General features: G+C 45.5%; 1 long non-coding RNA gene across 1 annotated transcript; it reads left to right on the forward strand.

Annotated features, from left to right (window-relative positions):
• The first annotated feature begins 4,304 nt into the window (after window positions 1-4,304).
• On the forward strand, window positions 4,305-12,258 carry LOC130194844 (uncharacterized). The gene is made up of 2 exons (XR_008831976.1): window positions 4,305-4,379; window positions 11,021-12,258. It is a non-coding gene; the product is annotated as an uncharacterized LOC130194844 (long non-coding RNA).
• Window positions 12,259-20,161: the final 7,903 nt, after the last annotated feature.

Consider the following 20,161-nt stretch of genomic DNA (forward strand, 5'->3'; position numbering starts at 1 on the left):
TCTTTTTATATCCTCGACCAAATCGATATCTTCTCCTCCTTCCGCCATTGTGGGTTGAAAAAACAGTTTAGTAGTCCGCGAATTAATTTGTTTATGAAATTCAGTTTCCTAGTTCTGAGGTTCTGCATTTACCTGCCCATAGGCCCCGCCTCTCAATATTGGTAATCCAATCAAAAGACGTGTACGCCCTCCGCCTGCTAGCTGCTCCTTTGCCAGTTCCGGGGCCAGCTAGCTGGCCTTCAGGAGCCAACTCTAAAGCTGATTGGTTGACACGAAATGTTCATTCCCATTCACGTTAAGCTACCAGCGCCCGCAATGTTGATTCTGAAGGCCTAAGGGCAGATATTAGCCCCCTGGCAACACACGATGGCTCAATATGATTGGATAAAAGATATAACATAAAGATCAGCCCTCCAAATCTCAACCTGGGGCTGGAAGCAGTGCAACCAAGAGGAACGCGATGAAATTAAGAGAATAACTCTTACTCTGGGAAATAATTGAATACATATTTGTGGGAAAATATATTCAGAAAAAAATATATATTCTGATGATGTTTAGGCCAGCAGAGAAGGCCTTGCTGGCCCTGACGGCCCACCACTGTGTATATGTATATATATTAGGGCTGTGAAACGATTACAATTTTTAATCGGATTAATCACAGGTTTTTGTGGATTAATCATGATTAATCACATATTACCGATATTCTCGGTATATTTTGTGAGAACATAGAGATTTATGACAAAAGACGGATATATACATTTATACATTCTTCTATACAATGGTGCTGCAACTCAGCAGTTATTTAGCAGTTTTCTTCCATATGGAACATTAATACATCTTCATCCTAAACAGAATGTTTAACCCTCCTGTTACCTTTCGGGTCAATTTGACCCCATTCAATGTTTAATGTCGGTGTTCTTTGGGGTCAATTTGACCCCAGGCTGTTTTTCACTGTGTCAAACATATCAGAAATATCAACTTTTTTATTTATTTAAAGGGCTATTTAGGTAGTCAACAAACAAACATAAAGTAACTCACACTTAAACTTGGGAAGCAATATTAATTCTAATAATTTTCTGGAGGTTTTAATTGCTGGGGTCAAATTGACCCCGAGGGTAAAATATGTTCGTAAATGTAAAGGTAACAGGAGGATTAAACAGAGCATTTTTCTCTTGTTTGTCAACCATTAACTCCACCATGATACAATCTAAAGGTGGACAGATTGACAAGTGACTTTTTTTTGCTCGGTCCCGATGCGCGCGCACGGAGCTCTGTGGCGCGCCAGACGGAGATCGATAAGTGTTAACACAACGCGTAGAGACAGAGATGACATGCTGCTGTGGAGATACGATCAACAACAGACGTTTAGTTTAATAAAAGAACAAAGACGTGCTCTAGAGAACATGTCAGGGGGCGGGCCAATCTTTTTAATGTCATGCGATCTACCAACACTACGCCGCGATCGACTGGCAGGTCGCGATCGACGTTTTGAGACCCCTGATCTACAGGAAGTAAAACTCGTAACAAGGTTTCCGTAGGTGAACCTGCGGAAGGATCATTACCGATGAACAGACCGTCTGCATGAGAGCGGACAGAGTTCAGATTGAAGTGGTGTATTGGAAGCTCATTTTGCAAGTGACTTTTTTTTCGTCCCGACGACCAACAACAGACGGATTGGAAGCTCATTCTGTGCATGCGTTAAATGCGTAAAAAAAAAAAAACTAGTTAAACGTGTAATTGAATTAACTGAGTTAACGCGTTATTTTTCACAGCACTAATATATATATATAAATAAAAATGTATACAATAACCATATGTATGTATGTATATATATATATATATATATATGTATATATATTAGGGCTGTCAATCGATTAAAAAAATTAACTAATTAATCGCACATTTTGAAATTCATTAATCGCGATTAAAAGGTTTTTTTCTTCTTTTTAAAGACAAAACTTCACACAGAGCTGTGTTTTCAAAGAGGCTCCTACCTATAAAGTGCCAGTGAGGTATTTAATATTGTGGATGATAAATTGTTTCTTCAGTGAAACATCCAGATTAGTAAAAAAAAAAAAGTATATTGAGACCCCATTGGTCCTCTCATCTTTAACATTGAACAACAGCAGAACCATTGGCCTTGGGAACTGACTGACATTCAAATATGTCCTGTTCACCCTCTGGAGGCTGGGCTCATTTTCTCCATTTTACAAAAAAAATTATATTCACCTTTTAAAGGCGTTTGCATATGACACATACCCACGTGTTATACATCAAACATTCCAGAACAATCTCAGCTCTATTCAATGAGGCACATTTGTCCTCGCACCGTGTTCTCTGTCTTCTCTGACTGACAGGCTGCTAATGAGCCTCACCTGTGTGGTGGGAGGTCCTTTGTGATTTACTGAGTGTTCATTGGTTGTTTTTTTCCCAAAATGTTGACAGACAAACGGATTAACCAATCACGTTGAAGGTTTCGTGTGACCAGTTCTTTCCGCGCCGCGTCACCCGACACGTCGCCCGTCCATTCCTCTGTAGATCGGAGGAGCAGACGGGAGGAAGGAGGAGCAGGAGGAAACCCGACTGATTCATCCACGAGTTTAAACTGATTTCTGCTCCTTATTTTCGCGGAGAAATAATTGTTTTAAAAACAGAAACAGTGTCAAACCGTACTGCCGCGGTTTGAAATTCAGGGGAGTGAAAAAACTTCAACGCACACCGGAAGTAAACAAAGTTGCGTTAATTGCGTTAAAATATTTTAGTGCGTTAACGCGGCCAAATTAATCGCATAGATTAACGCGTTAACGCTGACAGCCCTAATATATATATATACATATATCCATCCATTATCAATACCGCTGGAGCCGATTCCAGCTGACATAGGGCGAAGGCAGGGGACACCCTGGACAGGCCGCCAGTCCATCGAGGGCACATATAGAGACATATAACCATTCACTCTCACATTCACACCGACGGGCAATTTAGACATCAATTAACCTGCTGCATGTCTTTGGACTGTGGGAGGAAGCCGGAGAACTCGGAGGGAACCCACGCTGCCACGGGGAGAACACGCAAACTCCACACAGAAGGACCACCCCGACCGGGAATTGAACCCACGGCCCTCTTGCTGTGAGGCTAGTCACTACACCACCTTGCAGCGGTATATATATATATAAATATATATACATATAAAGATATATATATATATATACAGGACTGTCTCAGAAAATTAGAATATTGTGATGAAGTTCTTTATTTTCTGTAATGCAATTAAAAAAACAAAAATGTCATGCATTCTGGATTCATTACAAATCAACTGAAATATTGCAAGCCTTTTATTCTGATTTATTGCTGATTATGGCTTACAGCTTAAGAAAACTCAAATATCCTATCTCTAAATATTAGAATATCATGAAAAAGTATACTAGTAGGGTATTAAACAAATCACTTGAATTGTCTAATTAACTCGAAACACCTGCAAGGGTTTCCTGAGCCTTGACAAACACTCAGCTGTTATAAATCTTTTTTTTTACTTGGTCTGAGGAAATATTAAAATTTTATGAGATAGGATTTTAGAGTTTTCTTAAGCTGTAAGCCATAATCAGCAATATTAAAAGAATAAAAGGCTTGCAATATTTCAGTTGATTTGTAATGAATCCAGAATGCATGACATTTTTGTTTTTTTAATTGCATTACAGAAAATAAAGAACTTTATCACAATATTCTAATTTTCTGAGACAGTCCTGTATATATAAATAAATTTAAAAAAAATATATATATGTATTATTTTTTATTTTATTTATATATATATATGTTTAATACATATAGAAATATATATATAAATATGTATATTTTATATGTCTTGTAGTATTGTTGGTTTTCGTTATTTAGTATTATTTGTTGATAGTGCAAGAAGTTATTGTCATCCTGATCCACACCCCATTAGTCAACCGCCAATAAAACCAGGAGAAGAAGAAGAAGAAGAAGAAGAAGAAGAAGAAGAAGAAGAAGAAGAAGAAGAAGAAGAAGAAACAACAGCGAGTTGTTTCCCATCATGCACTGGGCCACGCAGTCGGTGGAGAAGCAACTGCAGCGCCTCGCTCTCGTGAGATTCTCAGTGACCACGTGTTCATGACGCCAGTGCGTCGTACATCCAACTGCGCATGCGCTGTGCATTCAACTGTGCATGCGTTGTTGGGACATGGACCGCGAGGAGCCTCCGGTGTCTGTCCCCGTGTCTCCAGGAGAAATGATGAGACTGTTGGTGAAGCAGCAAGTCCACGCGGCCGTTGAAGAGTCATTTGGGCTGTTGGACACATTGACAGCAGCTTATGAGGACACCGTGTCTCAGTTGAGAGAACAATGGCGACACACATCAGGTTGGTGCTTCTTCTTCACTGGTCCCGTTGTGACGGTTTAACACGGCGGTCCACTCAGCCGACACTGACATGTTAGTGCGCCTATATACTGATGTTCACGGTAAACGCATTCGATCGGGAGCACGCGAGGGTTTGAGAAAGTTAGCGGAAAGACTCACGTAACACAACATCCGGTTTGGCAAAGTTAGCTTAAAGAACCACGTGAAACAACATCCGTTTTTCAAAATAAGATGTCGACAAATAATACACTATCATAAAAGAGTTAACGATGAACTGATTCTGTATCTTTATAGATATATAGATGGATCGTTTCTAAGATTTAGCTTGAATTATGCTCAAATTAAAACATGTTTACTGTACCAAGGAGGAGTTTATAAAAATTAAAGTCTGACTTTTGTATGTTCAAAAAGCACATTTCTGATTATTTGACGTCCTTTAAATATACTTTCCCCAAGAGTTCCAGGAAATGACTGAGGCAGATGTGTTCAAGACATATTTGAATTTCCCTACACTGGCAATCAAACAATTGTAATGTATCATTAAGACATTTTTCAAAGTAAAAGTCCGAAATGTTGAAAGAAATCAGTCATTTCTGAATGTTTGAGGCATTCTAAATATGGTTTCCCTCAGAGTCCCAGGTAATGACTGATGCAGATGTGTTCAGGACATCACTGACTCCACCTATATTGAAAATCAGATTTTTTTAATCGACTAATCTTGATATTCAGGCATGTCCTGAACACATCTGCATCAGTCATTTCCTGGGACTCAAAAACATATCTAGAATTCCTCAAATATTCAGAAATGACCGATTTCTCATTAAAATGTAATACATTTACTTTGAAGTTATCTACTTATTTATCTATAAAGATATAAAATCAATTCAGTTTTTAATTTTAAATGCTAGTCTACCATATGTCGACATCTTATTATGAAAAACGGATGTTGTTTCACGTGGATCTTTCCACTAAATGTGTTAAAACTCTTGTGTGCTCCCGATCTGGGTCGTTTGAATGTGTTTACCGTGAACATAAGTATATAGGTGCTCAAAAATGTCAATGTCGGCTGATTTGACCACGGAGATCCGAGTGTCGGCCGTATTGACCGCAGTGGTTTAACTGGCGACTTTTCAGCCGAACGCGTCCGTTGTTGTCGTGGTTACGACAGTCCGGTCATGTGAGCCGCCACTTGAAATGTAATGCGCCTCCAGTCATGGTGCTACGGGAGGAGGGCTTGTACGGTGTGCGAGATGAACTGGTGTTTGAATGAAGTGGTTTTGGTACGTGTGCGTGAGCAGACGCAGAGCTACCAACTCTCACGGTTTCGCCGTGTGACACACGCCTTTGCATGTTTTCTCATGCTCTCACGCCACACAACCAATTTCTCACGGCAAAAGAAATTCTGATTTGGGCCGAGGCGCGTTGGTTCCTTTTCAAACTCCCCGACGATAGATGGCGCTAAGGAGCGCATCTGTAAACCTATTCGCTGCATACACATCCTATTTACCCCAAAGAGTCCCGAAGTCAGCAACAGAAGAAGATTTTCAAACAGACAACGAGCAGAGACTACGGTATGTTAATGCAGGGCTCTCAAGTGTCACGCATTGAGCGTGACAGTCACGCATGTCGGTCTTACGTCACGCACTCCCGCCACACATCGTATTTATAACGCTGAAAAAAACTCGTCTATTTAATGTTTTAATGTGCCGCAGCGCGCCAACATGAGCCGCGCTGCCCTCACCGTGGAGGAATCAAGCGCTCCCCTGGGGTTCTGCTGCGAGGTGCCACTTATCAGCCAATCAAAAAAAAGAAATGGGCGACACAATAGCCAACCAGAAAAGAACGTATCTGTTGTATCTGGGTAAGATTTAATCCAGCAACCAATGAAAATAAAGCATCCTGGAATTGCGCGCGACTGATATCTGTTCTGGGGGGGGGGAATAGATATGTCACTCTTGCCTGTCATCAAAACTTAAGAGCCCTGTTACTCAGTGCGTTTACATGATGGTAATATTTGAATCTTGCTTTAGTCGGACTATGCTATCTTTTGGGGGATCTGCTGTTATCCCAATATACATGGCAGTGAGTAATTCGAATCATTGGCCGAAAGCATGTCATATCCGATACGATAGGCGGCGCTGTTTTCATTACAACTCGTGGTGATACAGCCATTTCCGCTTGACCTCTTCACCACTATCAAAAACAACATTTCGAGAAAGATGGCGAACAGAGAGCGAGGCGAAGCTACATCCCTCTACTATTCTTCCATGGTGTTAATAGGAGTACAGCGAATGCAAATGGCGCTATTGGCTGAGTTGATAACGGAGACAAGACGCCGGGTACACGGAGAATTTAATTTATCGTCTCTTTCGACTTCCGGGTCACGACATGGGAGGGAGGGAGGGAGGGAGGAGGGCGGCGGGATCTCGAGCATGCGCAAAGACGCAAAGTCCAGTTCCGAATCGAATTCAGAGTTACATGCCGCGAGAGTCGAATTATCAACTGGATCGGACCGAGCTATCCAGGGGTGTTAATCGGACCGAAGTCGGACCGCACATAGTCCGACTAAGGTGTTTACATGAAACGGATAATTCGATTTCAGTCCGACTAAGCCAATAATTCGATTGCATGTAACCGCACTGAATGACATGTGGTTTGATTAAGTACTCACTCACTGTTTGTTAAGGCTGCCCACATAGCATGTATCTTTTCATTTGCAGGCCTAGGAAAAGGACCCTCTCAAAAAATTTCTAAACAGCACTTTGAACAAGTAAGATGTATTATAAAGAATTTAACAAAGACAGGACATTTGTGCAATATAATTAGGCATGTTTATGTCAATGAGAGTAGAGTTATTAAAAAACATTTTAATTCTTTAAGGTAGCAAAGATGTCTCGTAAAAGACCTTTGCCAGGCCAGAATGCAGGGTACTGTAAGGTTCTGTGTGTACTCTGTCTTCTCTGTCTACTGTGTCTCCTTGATTGTGTCATTCCCTGCACCTGCCCTCAGCCACTCTCGTCTCGTTAATGTCTCATGTCATACACCTGTTTCCCTGTCGTACACCTGTTTTCCCCCCTATATATTGTGCCACTCTTTCCCTTGTCTGTTGCTGGATTGTTGTCTTTTTTCCGTCGTCCTGTGTTTACCTGATCCTGCCTGTTTCGACCCTGCCTGCCTGCCCTGACCCCGGACTCCTCTGCCTGCCCCTTTTTGGACTTTGTTGGTTTTCGTGTGGGAGTTTTTGCCTCATTAAAGAGCGCCTTTTGTTAAATCTACACGGACTCCTCAAATTCCTCTGCGCATGAGCTCCTGCACCTCGCTACCTGTGACGTAGCCATGACAAGTACAACATGGGTACAACGCCAAATTAATTCAAATTACCTGATATTATACCCACCAACGTGTGTGGCTGCGTACGCGGCAACATTTTGGTCACCCCCGACAAAATCTCACTCCAAGGTCTTTTGAAAAGTTGGCAGCTCTCCAGATGTGTTGTAGGAGTGGCCTCTCAGGACCCGTCTGACTCACTAGGAAATGCACATTTCCATCGCTTAGCCTCCGTGTCACGTTCTTTTGATGTAACGCTAATGTTTTAAAGACTAAACACGGAGGACTTTGCTGTAAAATGCCATACCTGATCGGGAGGCTGTAGTTGAGACACCGAGGACACGGAGCGAGGACAAAGTAGGTGACCCTGCTGATGCCTGTTCAATATACTACTAACTTCAATACATAGTTGACAACACGCTCTTGTTGTCAGTCTGGTGTTCATGTCATACGTCGTTATCTAACGTCCAGTCGATGTGAGACCAGTTTACTCTTCATACAGTGTGTAATGAAACATGCAGACCGTGGTTTACACCCAGCTTGCCCACCGCTGTGGGAAACTGATGACTCATTAAGTTTTGGTACAGCACTGTGCTGTCTCACATCTCTTATGTTTTATATTCAAGACTACGGATCAGCATCTATCATCGTAACTCTACTCTACCAGTGCAGCACTCACTGGTCTAGATTAAACATGACTGTTGCCTCTTATTGTGTTACGATAAGGACCCACATTGAATTACTACACAGGAGTGAGCGTGTCTTTAGAAACATGATGTGGAGCGGCTTGCTCCAGGCTTCATTTAGGATTTAGTCTGCATTAAGGAAACCTTTCCATCTTCATGATGAACACATCACTTGTTGATGTTTATTTAACTCTAAATAGGTCGGAAATCACACAAAAAATCTGAAGTTGGAAGACACTATTTCCTCTCAGTTCTCAGGAGGAAGTCAAAAACAAAATTATTTTTAACGTTTTATTCAATAATATTATAGTTAAAGTCACCGTAAAATAAATAATGTTATTCATAATTTTCCAATATTTGATCTTTTTTTTAAAGCTCATTAAAAGTGTAAATAAGAATGACACTGCTTTTGTAATGATGGCATGGGTCTGCCTGTGTGCACGGCACCTGTAGAGGGTAAACCTTTTTGATTCATTTTCATTTACGCATCGATGTACCAGTATTTTCATCAGTGGCCTGAAGCGTGAGCTCGCGTTCAATTAGGATTACATTATATGTCATTTTAGCTGACGCTTTTATCCAAAGCGACTTACAATCCTGTTACATACACTGTAGACGCAGCTACAGGGAGCAACTCAGGGTTAAGTGTCTTGCTCAAGGACACATCGACTAGGGCGGGGATTGAACCTCCAACCCCCTGATTGAAAGACGGACCTGCTAACCACTGACCCATAGTTGCCCCTCGTGTGTTGTTATGCATTACAGTTATTATTATATATATATTATTATTTGTACATGCCAGTGATTATAGGAGGGGAGGAGACTCGAGGGTTTTTTGTTTTGGGGACTTCAAAGTCTTTGGGACTTTTGGGATCCGGGGATTATATTGTACTTTGAGAGGGTCTAATTAATTGTTGTATGTGTTCATTTTGGGTCTTGCAGCGATGCATTGAATTTCATAGAGATGCACCGATCAGGTTTTTGGTGCCGATCACCGATCACTGAAATCAGTATCTGCCGATCCAATAATACCGATCACGGTGTTGATTGACGCATTCTAATTATTGTGTAGCATTATTGCCTAGGACTATGAGGAAATACATATATAAAGCAACTCAAACATTAAAGAAATTACAGATTTCTTTAAACATTTAGGACTTTTACTTTGAAAAATGTCCCAATTGATACATTAAAATTGTTTGATTGCTATTGTAGGGGATTTCAGATATGTATGGAACACATCTGCATCATTCATTTCCTGGAACTCTTGGGGAAATCCATTTACAGGACTTTTTTTAACATACAAAAGTCTGACTTATTTTTATAAACTCTTCCTTGGTACAGTAAAAATGTTTTAATGATAGCATAATTTAAGGTAAATCTCAGAAACGATCTATAAAGATACAAAATAAGTTCATTGTTTACTTTTATATACTAGTGTTTGATTTGTCGACATCTTATTTTGATAAAAGGATGTTGTATCACGTGGTTCTTTCCGCTAACTTTGCAAAACCGGATGTTGTAACTTAAATCCTTCCGCTAACTTTATCAAAACCCTCGCGCGCTCCCGATCGAATGTGTTTACCGTGAGCATCAGTCTCTAGGGGCTCAGACATGTGAGAGTCGGCTGAGTTGACCCAGTGATTCAACTCTGAGGACAGGGACGCCGCTCTGTGCGTGAGGATCCCCTCGTGGACCTATCACTCTGCGGCCCTCGCCGGGCGCATTGTCTCCATTGCGGTGCACTGCGATTGAAACGTCTGATATTTCTCGCAGATGTTACATCATCTGATCGGCCGTTTTGAGAACGCCGATCAAAACCGATAATGGGAATATCGGCCGATATGGATCGGCGCCGATCAGATCGGTGCATCCCTAGAATTTGATATGAATAATAATATTTGGTTTTCCGCAATTTCGCGCAGGTTAAGCAGGGAATTAACAGCCATTAGCAGAGCTGCCCATTCTCTTAGAAGAGTGTATTGTACCTTTCCCCTTAGGATTAAGTTGTAAGGGAGAATGGTGACACTTTGTTTTTATTGATGATCTCTGCTATGCCCATGATTATTTTCAGCATCATTTAATGTGCAGATATTGAGTTAATCAAAGTTAAAGTCACCGTAAAAGAAATAATGGTATTCATAATTTTTAAATATATATATATATTTTAACGTTCATATGTAATGTACAACGTCTTGTTCGAGAGCTCATGCTATCTCCATGGTCATTCTCCAAGATTATATTAAACTTCCAATAGATTTATGTTGAAGTGGATCCAGTTACTCTACTGTTTTTTGAGCACATTTTAGTGTGATAGTGTTATTAAATGTTCACACTATGATGAAGGTGAGGACTTGGATGCATACCGAGACAGCATGGCTCATCGATCGATGGCGACCACACTGCAAAGGGCTGTGCCCGATTATCTGTTCAATTTCTCATCGGGTTCCTTCCTCTTCCATCTCAATACTGGCAACGTTCGTTTTGTCCTGATGTTTACTAATGTCATTGTTATTATTTTGTGTTTGTACATGAAGAGCAACAAATACACATTTAGTCAGACTCCTTGAACGTCTCCAGTAATGAAAGTTAATATCAGTCACCGTTGTTCATAATGTGCTCCCTGCAGATGTCCAGCAGCAGGTAGGGATTAAAGCAGATGTCCCCCCCGAGGACCAGGACCAGGAGGACCCAGAGCCCCTCCACATAAAAGAGGAGCCGGAGCCCCTCCACGTAAAGGAGGAGCCGGAGCCCCTCCACATAAAGGAGGAGCCGGAGCCCCTCCACATAGAAGAGGAGCCGGGGCCTTGCCACATAAAAGAGGAGCCGGAGCCCCTCCACATAAAAGACCTGCAGGATCTCTGGACGCGTCTAGAGGGAGATCAGCTCATTGTGCTGGAGGAGGCCGATATTGCCAAATTCTCATTCACTGCTGTTACTTTGGAGAGTGAAGATGACGAACCTCAGACCTCACAGCTTCATCAAAGCCAGTCGGAGGAAGACAGAGAGGCAGAGCCTCCAGCCAGCAGCTCAGCTGCATCGATACAAACAGAAACTGATGAAGATGACTGTGGGGGATCAGGACCAGACAGGAACCTAAATCCACATCGTCATTCACATCCAAATGCTGATGATGAAGAGGCTTCAGACTCTTCTGAGACTGAAGCTAGTTGTGGTGATTGGCAAGAAGCTTTGTCAGATTCTGGATCTGAAAGTGGAGATGGGGACAATGTCTGGAAGAAGCCCAGGGCACCTGAGTCTGCTGCAGATGCCCTGAAATATAAGGAAGCTCTTTTAAGTCATGTGGGATGTAACCCTGGCAACAAATCCAATGAATCACAATCAAAAGTGCTCATAAGAAAGAAACCATTCAGTTGTGATGTGTGCGGGAAAAGATTTACACATCAGGGACATCTGAAGAGCCACATGAGAGTCCACACAGGAGAGAAACCAATCGGTTGTGACGAGTGTGGGAAAAGATTTGCATTACAGGGAGGTCTGAAGAGACACATGAGAGTCCACACCGGAGAGAAACCAATCGGTTGTGACGAGTGTGGGAAAAGATTTACAGAAGAGGGAAGTCTAAAGAAACACATGAGTGTACACACAGGAGAGAAACCATTCAGTTGTGATGTGTGTGGGAAAAGATGCATGCAACAGGGAGATCTGAAGAGACACATGAGAGTCCACACAGGAGAGAAACCATTCAGTTGTGATGTGTGTGGGAAAAGATTTAAAGAACAGGGAAGTCTGAAGAAACACATGAGAGTCCACACAGGATAGAATGTGTTTCTTCCAGTAGTGACAAATTCCACATGGAAGTTGTTCTCTTTCTAATGTGTGAATTAAAAAAATAAGTAAAATGTTTTTAATAGTTTCCCATGTCATTTATTTGTAAACGAGATGGAAGTCAAAGTGTTTTCTAATCATTTGATGAATCTTTATTAAAAACAATGACAACATACTGAGTGTCTTTGATGGAGGAAACTAAAAACAAACTAAAAACTGTCCAAATACATCTGTATTTAAAATGCATTTTCCCTGTAAAGTTTTTTAATCTACATAAAGAGACTTTTGCAAGTTCACTTTGTGCTCCGGAAACTTTGTTACACTTTCTCTTACAGATCCCATTGTTTTGTATAATTCTCAAGAAATACGTTTCTATGTAACTATAAACTCACAGGAAGATTCTTGAAAAAGATTTGATGGATAGTTAGCGGGAAAGTAGACACTTTTTAACTTTCTGTACCAATTTGTGTCTTTTGTCAACTAGAAAGCCTTTTATTGTCGTTGTACTATTGGCTAAAGGCAAGCAAATAGTTTAAAATACAGTGGGTACGGAAAGTATTCAGACCCCTTTAAAATGTTCACTCTTTGTTTCAGTGCAGCCATTTGCTAAAATCAAAAAGTAATTAATTGTATGTCTCATTCATGTAACTCAGCTCCATCTTGACAGAAAAAAACAAATGTAGACATTTTTGCAAATTTATTAAAAAAGAAAATCTGAAATCTCCCATGGTGCTCAGTCTTCCGAGTCTCAGTGGTGAGTAGAACCTTGGAGCTCTACAGCAGGAGTCTTCTTGGGGATGATGCAACATGTGGTCACACCTGGATTTGGGGATCCTGCCGTTCTTCAACAGATCCTCTCCAGCTCCGTCAGGTTGGTGAATGTTGGGGTTCAGGGCTCTGCTGGGCCAGTCCACAAGGGTCCAGAGTTGTTCCCAAGCCACTCCTTTGTTCTTTGAGCTGTGTGCTTAGGGTCATGGTCTTGTTGAAGGTGAACCTTCGGCCCAGTCTGAGGTCCAGAGCCTCTGAAGAGCTTTTCTTCAGGTTATCTCTGTACTTGGCCTCATTCATCGTTCTTTCCATGTCAACCAGTCGTCCTGTCCCTGCAGCTGAAGACTTTTCAAACCCCGTCAGAGGTTCACTCGCACAGGAAGCCTCTCGCGCCTGACCGGGCAATCGCGGAAAGGCGTGAGAGGCTTCCCACCGACCGACTGTCCGACTCTGCGACTGCGAGTCGTTTCCCCAGAATTCAGATTGTCAAAATGTTGGTTGATCCACCGTCAGGAAAAGAAGAAGAAGAATAAAAAGAAGAAGAAGAAGACGACGGGGGGGAATTCGACCAAGTGCACGATAGAACTCGACCGGCTCTGCTTTTGATGATGATGATGATGGTGATGATGACTGTAATAATGTGCGATAGGGCTCACGCACACGTCTCTTTCCTCTCGGCAAAACGACTAGGCCGTCGTCCTTTCCAGCATTACATGCCCAGCAAGCTGGTAAAATACGGGATCATGTCGTGGGTGGCTTGCGACGCCAGATTCAGCTACGCTTGGAAGATGCAAGTCTACCCCGGGAAGCCGAGCGGCGGACGCCCGGAAAAGAACCTGGGCACGAGGGTCGTGCTCGACGTGACCGAGGGACTGACAGGGCGTGACGGGGCGTGATGTCACGTGCGACAATTTCTTCACCTCCTACGAACTCACGCGGCGGCTCCTGATCAGGAACAACACCGTGGTCGGCACGGTGAGAAAGAACAAGCCCGAGCTCCCCACTGCGCGGCTCGCGTGCGGGCGGAGAGATTATGGTACTACAAGCTCCTTAAGATATGATGGTGCATCACCAATCAAGGCTTTGTAGGTTAAGAGAATAATTTTTAAAGTGATTCTTGATTTTACTGGGAGCCAGTGCAGAGCAGCTAGTGCAGGAGTGATGTGATCTCTTTTCTTAGTTTTAGTGAGAACACGAGCTGCAGCATTCTTGATCAACTGGAGGGACCTAAGAGACTTATTAGAGCAGCCTGATAATAAGGAGTTGCAGTAATCCAGTCTCGAAGTAACGAACGCGCGAACCAATTTTTCTGCATCTTTTTGAGACAAGATGTGCCTGATTTTTGAAATATTACGTAGATGAAAGAATGCAGTCCTTGAGATTTGCTTTATGTGGGAGTTAAAGGACAAGTCCCGATCAAAGATAACGCCAAGATTCTTTACAGTGGTGTTGGATGCTCGAGCAATGCCATCTACAGAAACCACATCACGTCATGATCGCATGTGTGTGAGTCGCACTGCATGGGCTGTGTCAGTTTGTTAATATAACCGCTAAAGTAGCCGACAAAAACACCTACCTTACGGATGTATCACCTCTAGCCTCCTGAACAAACCTATCCGTTGAAATCTCCGTAATCTAAACCGAAACTATGGCGGACCAAAGTCAAATCTCACTTCAGTCACTAATGGACGCCATCATGCAATGCAAAATGGACTTAATATCGCGACTTGATGCCTCCACTAAAACCATCAATAAGGCAGTGGGAGAGGTCAACATCAAGCTGGAAATGTTGGGTGAGCAAATTACTGAAGTGCAACAAAGAGTCAGCTGCAACGAAGACAACATTGAGGACTTAAAAAACCGCATCAGTCACATCGAAAAAGAAAACGGCTTCCTGAAACAAAAGGCGGACTCAATGGAGAACTACAGCAGACGTTCCAATATCCGTATCGTTAAAGTTCCAGAGAAAGCCGAACTCCAGGATATCATTGGGTTTGTGCAACAGCTGATCCTCCACCTCTTCGGTCAGGAAAACTTTCCTCATCCTCCGTTAATTGAGAGAGCTCACCGCAGCCCCACACAGAGGAGCGACAACACAAGCTCATCTAATCCTAGACCAATACTGGTGAGATTCCTGAGTTTCCAGGACAAAGTCCAAATTCTCCGCCTGTCCAGGCAAAAGGGCGAGCTCTTCATCAACAAGACGAGGATTCATTTCTATCCCGACTACAGCGCCGAGCTCGTGAAGCAACGACGTGAATTTGAACCCATCAAAAAAAAACTTTGGGATATGAACATGGAATACTCTCTTCTATACCCCTCTGTCCTTCGCGTCAACTGTGGAGAAGAAAAGCCGCGACTGTTTCGTTACCCTAAGGACGCCGAGGACTTTATGAAGGAGTTGGAGAGACTTCGATCTCCACATTAACCCATATGCTGACCAACAAATGTATGGATAGGTAGATATCACACTTCCTCATTACATCCATCCCTTTCTATTCTCTATTATTTCTGTATGTATGTATGCGTGTATGTATATATATTAGGGCTGTCAATCGATTAAAAAAATTAACTAATTAATCGCACATTTTGAAATTGCGATTAATCGCAATTAAAAGTTAAAAGTTAAAAGTTCATTCTTTTTAAACACCAAACTTCACACAGAGCTGTATTTCAAAGAGGCTCCTACCTATAAAGTGCCAGCGAGGTATTTCATATTGTGGATGATAAATTGTTTCTTCAGTGAAACATCAGATTAGTAAAAAAAAAAAGTATATTGAGACCCCATTGGTCCTGTTGTAGGGGTATACAAATTCACGAGGGCCCTTTAAGGAAAGGGGCGTAGCCCTGGTGACGAAGGGGGTTAAAGGGCACCAGGAAGTAGCGAAGGACACAGGTGTTGGAAAGGAAAATAAACAACCACGAGCAAGCAGAATCACTCGACTCCTCGTTATTTTCCACGCACCTACATTGGTGACCCTGATTTCTCATGGACGTTTCCGGAGAGAAGATGACACATGCAGTTTCGCTGAAACTACCGGAGTTTTGGGAGACGCAAGCATCGGTGGTTTGCGCAAACTGAAGCTCAGTTTGCCTTAAAACGTTACAGCGGACGCCACCAAGTACTACTATGTCGTGGGCCTCGGCAGTTCTACAGCGGGCAGTGGCGAGCATCCTGGAGGATCCGCCGGAGAGGGGCAAGTACGCCCGGTTGAAAGACTGGCTGCTGAAGATCTTCGGGCTGTCTGACTCTGAGCGGGCTCGCCGCTTGCTCTCGCTGAACGGCCTCGGCGACAGCAAGCCGTCAGAGCTCATGGACACAATGTTAGCTCTGCTGGGACGGCACAGACCGGACTTTCTGTTTCAAGAACCCTTTCTGCAGCAGCTACCCCTGCCGGTGCGAGCCGCGTTGGCCAACACCGCAATCACCGACTGTCAGGAGTTAGCCGAGGAGGCCGATAAGTTTTTTTTGGCTGGCCAACAGAGCTACACAGCGGCACTGAGGCCGACTCAACCCACGGCAGGGCTGCCGAGAGAGACGGATGTCGTTGCCACAGCGGCAGCAGCGAGCCAACGGCAGAGAGCTACCGGCATGTGCTATTACCATGCTAGGTTTGGGCCGAAGGCTACACGCTGCAGATCTCCGTGCAGCTTCAGCAGGACGAGAAATGCCAGAGCCGGCGCAGCCATGAGCGTCGGGCAGGAAAGCAGGCTGCTGTTCATCAAGGACGACGTTTCCGGGCGGCGCTTTCTCTGCGACACGGGTGCGCAGAGGAGCGTGGTGCCTGCATCGCGGGTGGACATGCTGACCGGCGGGCAGGGCCCCCCCCTGGAAGCAGCTAACGGTACCCCCATACGCACGTTTGGGACGCGGTGCCTGGAGCTGTCCTTTACGGGGCAGCGTTTCAGCTGGGACTTCGTCACTGCCAAGATCGCCGTTCCCCTGCTGGGCGCGGATTTCCTCTGCGCTCATGGATTATTGGTGGACGTAAAGGCCCGCCGCCTGATAAATGCGGTAACATTTAGCTCGTACCCATGTACATTAAGTGGAGCTGGCTCTACCGGATTAGCTAGTATGCTAACGGTGGATGAGGAGTTTCTGCAGCTGCTGGCCAAATTCCCGGACCTCACGCAGCCCACCTTCTCGTCCTCCACGGTCAGACACGGGTGGAGCATCACCTCTCTACCACTGGCCCCGCGGTACATGCCGGGCCGGCGCCTGGACCCGCGAAGCTCACCATCGCCAAGGCCGAGTTCAAGAACATGGAGCGCCTGGGCATTATTCGCTCCAACAGTCCATGGGCTTCACCCTGCATATCGCACGAAACCTGGGGCGGGTTGCGCCCGTGGAGATTACCGCCGGCTCAATGACGCACGGTTCCGGATCGGTATCCGGTTCCACATATTCAAGACTTTTCTGCCCACTTGTCGGATCAAGTGGTGTTTTCAGTAGACCTTGTGCGAGGTTACCACCAGGTGCCTGTTCAGCCAGCGGACGTCCCCAAGACGGCGGTGATCACCTGCTCGCCTGTTCGAGTTCCTGAGGATGCCTTTCGGACTCAAGAATGCAGCGCAGACATTCCAGCGCCTGATGGACACGGTGCTGAGGGACATGCCTTTTCTGTTTGTTTACTTGGACGACATACTGGTTGCCAGTACATCAAGGGCCGAGCACATGTCTCACCTTCGGATATTGTTCGATCGCCTCAGCCAGCATGGGTTGATCATCAACCCGGCTAAATGCCAGTTTGGATTATCCACCATTGACTTTCTGGGGCATCGCATCACAAAGGACGACGGCGATTCCTCCCATCAAAGGTGGAGGCAGTCAGTAATTTTGCGCCCACTCACAGTGAGGCCTGCAGGAGTTTTAGGCATTGTCAATTTTACCACCGCTTTATTCCCGAGCAGCCCAGTTGATGCGGCCCTGTACGAGGCCCTGAAGGACAAGGCCAGCAAAAGATGGTGGACTGGACCAAGAACGAAAGGCGTTCGTGGATGCTAAAATGGCTCTGGCGGAGGCAACAATGTTGGCACACCCGCCCCTGAAGCTCCGATTGCCATCACCACGGACGCTTCGGATTACGCCGTGGGCGCCGTGCACGAGCAGTGGGTGAAGGGGGCGTGGCAACCGCTCGCTTTCTTCAGCCGGCAGTTGCGCCCAAATGAGCGGAAGTATAGTACGTTCGACCGAGAACTCCTCGGCCTTTTCTGGCCATTCGGCATTTCGGTTCTTGCTGGAGGCTCGGCAGTTCACCGCGTATGTGGACCACAAGCCGCTGACGTTTGCCATGAGGAAGAGCGCCGAACCGTGGTCTGCGCGGCAGCAACGCCAGCTTGCCTACATATCGGAGTTCACGACAGATCTGCAGCATGTCGCCGGCAAGGAGAACCTGGTCGCAGACTGCCTCTCCAGGGCCGTCACCGGGACTGTCCAGATGGGATTGGATTACAGAAAGATGGCCGAGGAGCAGATTACAGACCCAGGCGTTCTCGGATTGAGGACGGCAGAGACGGGGCTGCGGCTGGAGGATGTTCCGTTTGGCGAGACCGGCACAACGCTGCTGTGCGACGTCTCCACAGGCCAGCCACGGCCGGTGGTTCCCGACGGCTGGAGGCGACAAGTTTTCCAGACGGTGCATGGGCTGTCACACCCTGGCACGAAGGCGTCACAGAAGTTGGTGGCAGCAAAGTTTGTCTGGCACGGGCTGAAGAAGGATGTACGAGAGTGGGCCAGGACCTGTGTGGTGTGCCAGCGCGCCAAGGTCCACCGTCACATAAAGGCCCTTTAGCACAGTTTCGGTGCCGGAAAGGAGGTTTGACCACGTGAATGTGGACTTGGTGGGCCTTTGCCCCATCCCGGGGTTTCACGTACCTCCTCACAATGGTGGACCGAACCACTCGCTGGCCAGAAGCGGTGCCGTTGGCATCGACAACAACGGAGGAAGTGGCTCGGGCTTTCATTTTGACCTGGGTTTCCAGGTTCGGCGCCCCAGTTGATGTATCCTCAGACCGAGGCCCGCAGTTCACATCGAAGCTGTGGAATGCGGTGGCAGGAAGCCTCGGCGTAAAACTCCATCGGACAACGGCCTACCACCCACAGGCTAATGGGTTGCGAGCGCTTCCATCTCTCTTTGAAAGCTGCTCTCCCTTGGCCAGCTTCAAAGACAGTGGTTGGGTGGACATGCTTCCGTGGGTCATGTTGGGGCTTAGGTCAGCCCCAAAGAGGATCTACAGGCCTCATCTGCCGAGCTGGTTTATGGACAGCCACTGCGGGTCCCGGGGGAGTTTATCCCCAAAGTCACAGACCCTTGGTCTGCGACCCAGGAGAGAGAAACATTGTGGGAAAAGGCCAGGCTGTTCAAACTGGTGCCCACATCGCAGCACGGCCTGCCGCAGTCACACGTCCCATCCAGCCTCAAGTCAGCGGAGTATGTGTTTGTTCGCCAGGACTGCCACCGGGAACCTTTCAACCCCCTATATCGGGCCGTTCGCTCTGGAGTCCGGGAACAAAACCTGCAAGATTGACATGGGCGGCCGGCTGGAATACATGTCGGTTGACCACCTTAAACCGGCACATTTGGACCTGGACCAGCCGGTGGGTGGCTCTACCCCACAACGGGCGACCTCGTGCCCTTGTACCTGCCCGCAGCAAGACCCAAGGGAAGCCTCAACGGGGGTCCTGCCCTCGGCCCCAGAGGCACAGGTGGGTCGATTGATCCGGGCCCCGAGACATTGAGCTGTTGGTGGGGGCTAGGTGAATTCTGGGGGGAGGCATGTAGGGGTATACAAATTCACGAGGGCCCTTTAAGGAAAGGGGCGTAGCCCTGGTGACGAAGGGGGTTAAAGGGCACCAGGAAGTAGCGAAGGACACAGGTGTTGGAAAGGAAAATAAACAACCACGAGCAAGCAGAATCACTCGACTCCTCGTTATTTTCCACGCACCTACACTGTCATCTTTAACACTGAACAGCAGAACCAGTGGCCTTGGTAACTGACTGACATTCAAATATGTCACGTTAACCCTCTGGAGGCTGGGGGCATTTTATACATTTTACACACACACAAAAATTCACCTTTTAAAGGTGTTTGCATATGACACACCCCCACGTGTTATACATCAAACATTCCAGAACAATCTCAGCTCTATTCAATGAGGCTCAGCTGTCCTGGTGCCGTGTTCTCTGCTCTCTGACTGACAGGCTGCTATAGA

The sequence above is a fragment of the Pseudoliparis swirei genome, chromosome 6, assembly GCF_029220125.1.
Source record: "Pseudoliparis swirei isolate HS2019 ecotype Mariana Trench chromosome 6, NWPU_hadal_v1, whole genome shotgun sequence".
Classification (NCBI taxonomy): domain Eukaryota; kingdom Metazoa; phylum Chordata; class Actinopteri; order Perciformes; family Liparidae; genus Pseudoliparis; species Pseudoliparis swirei.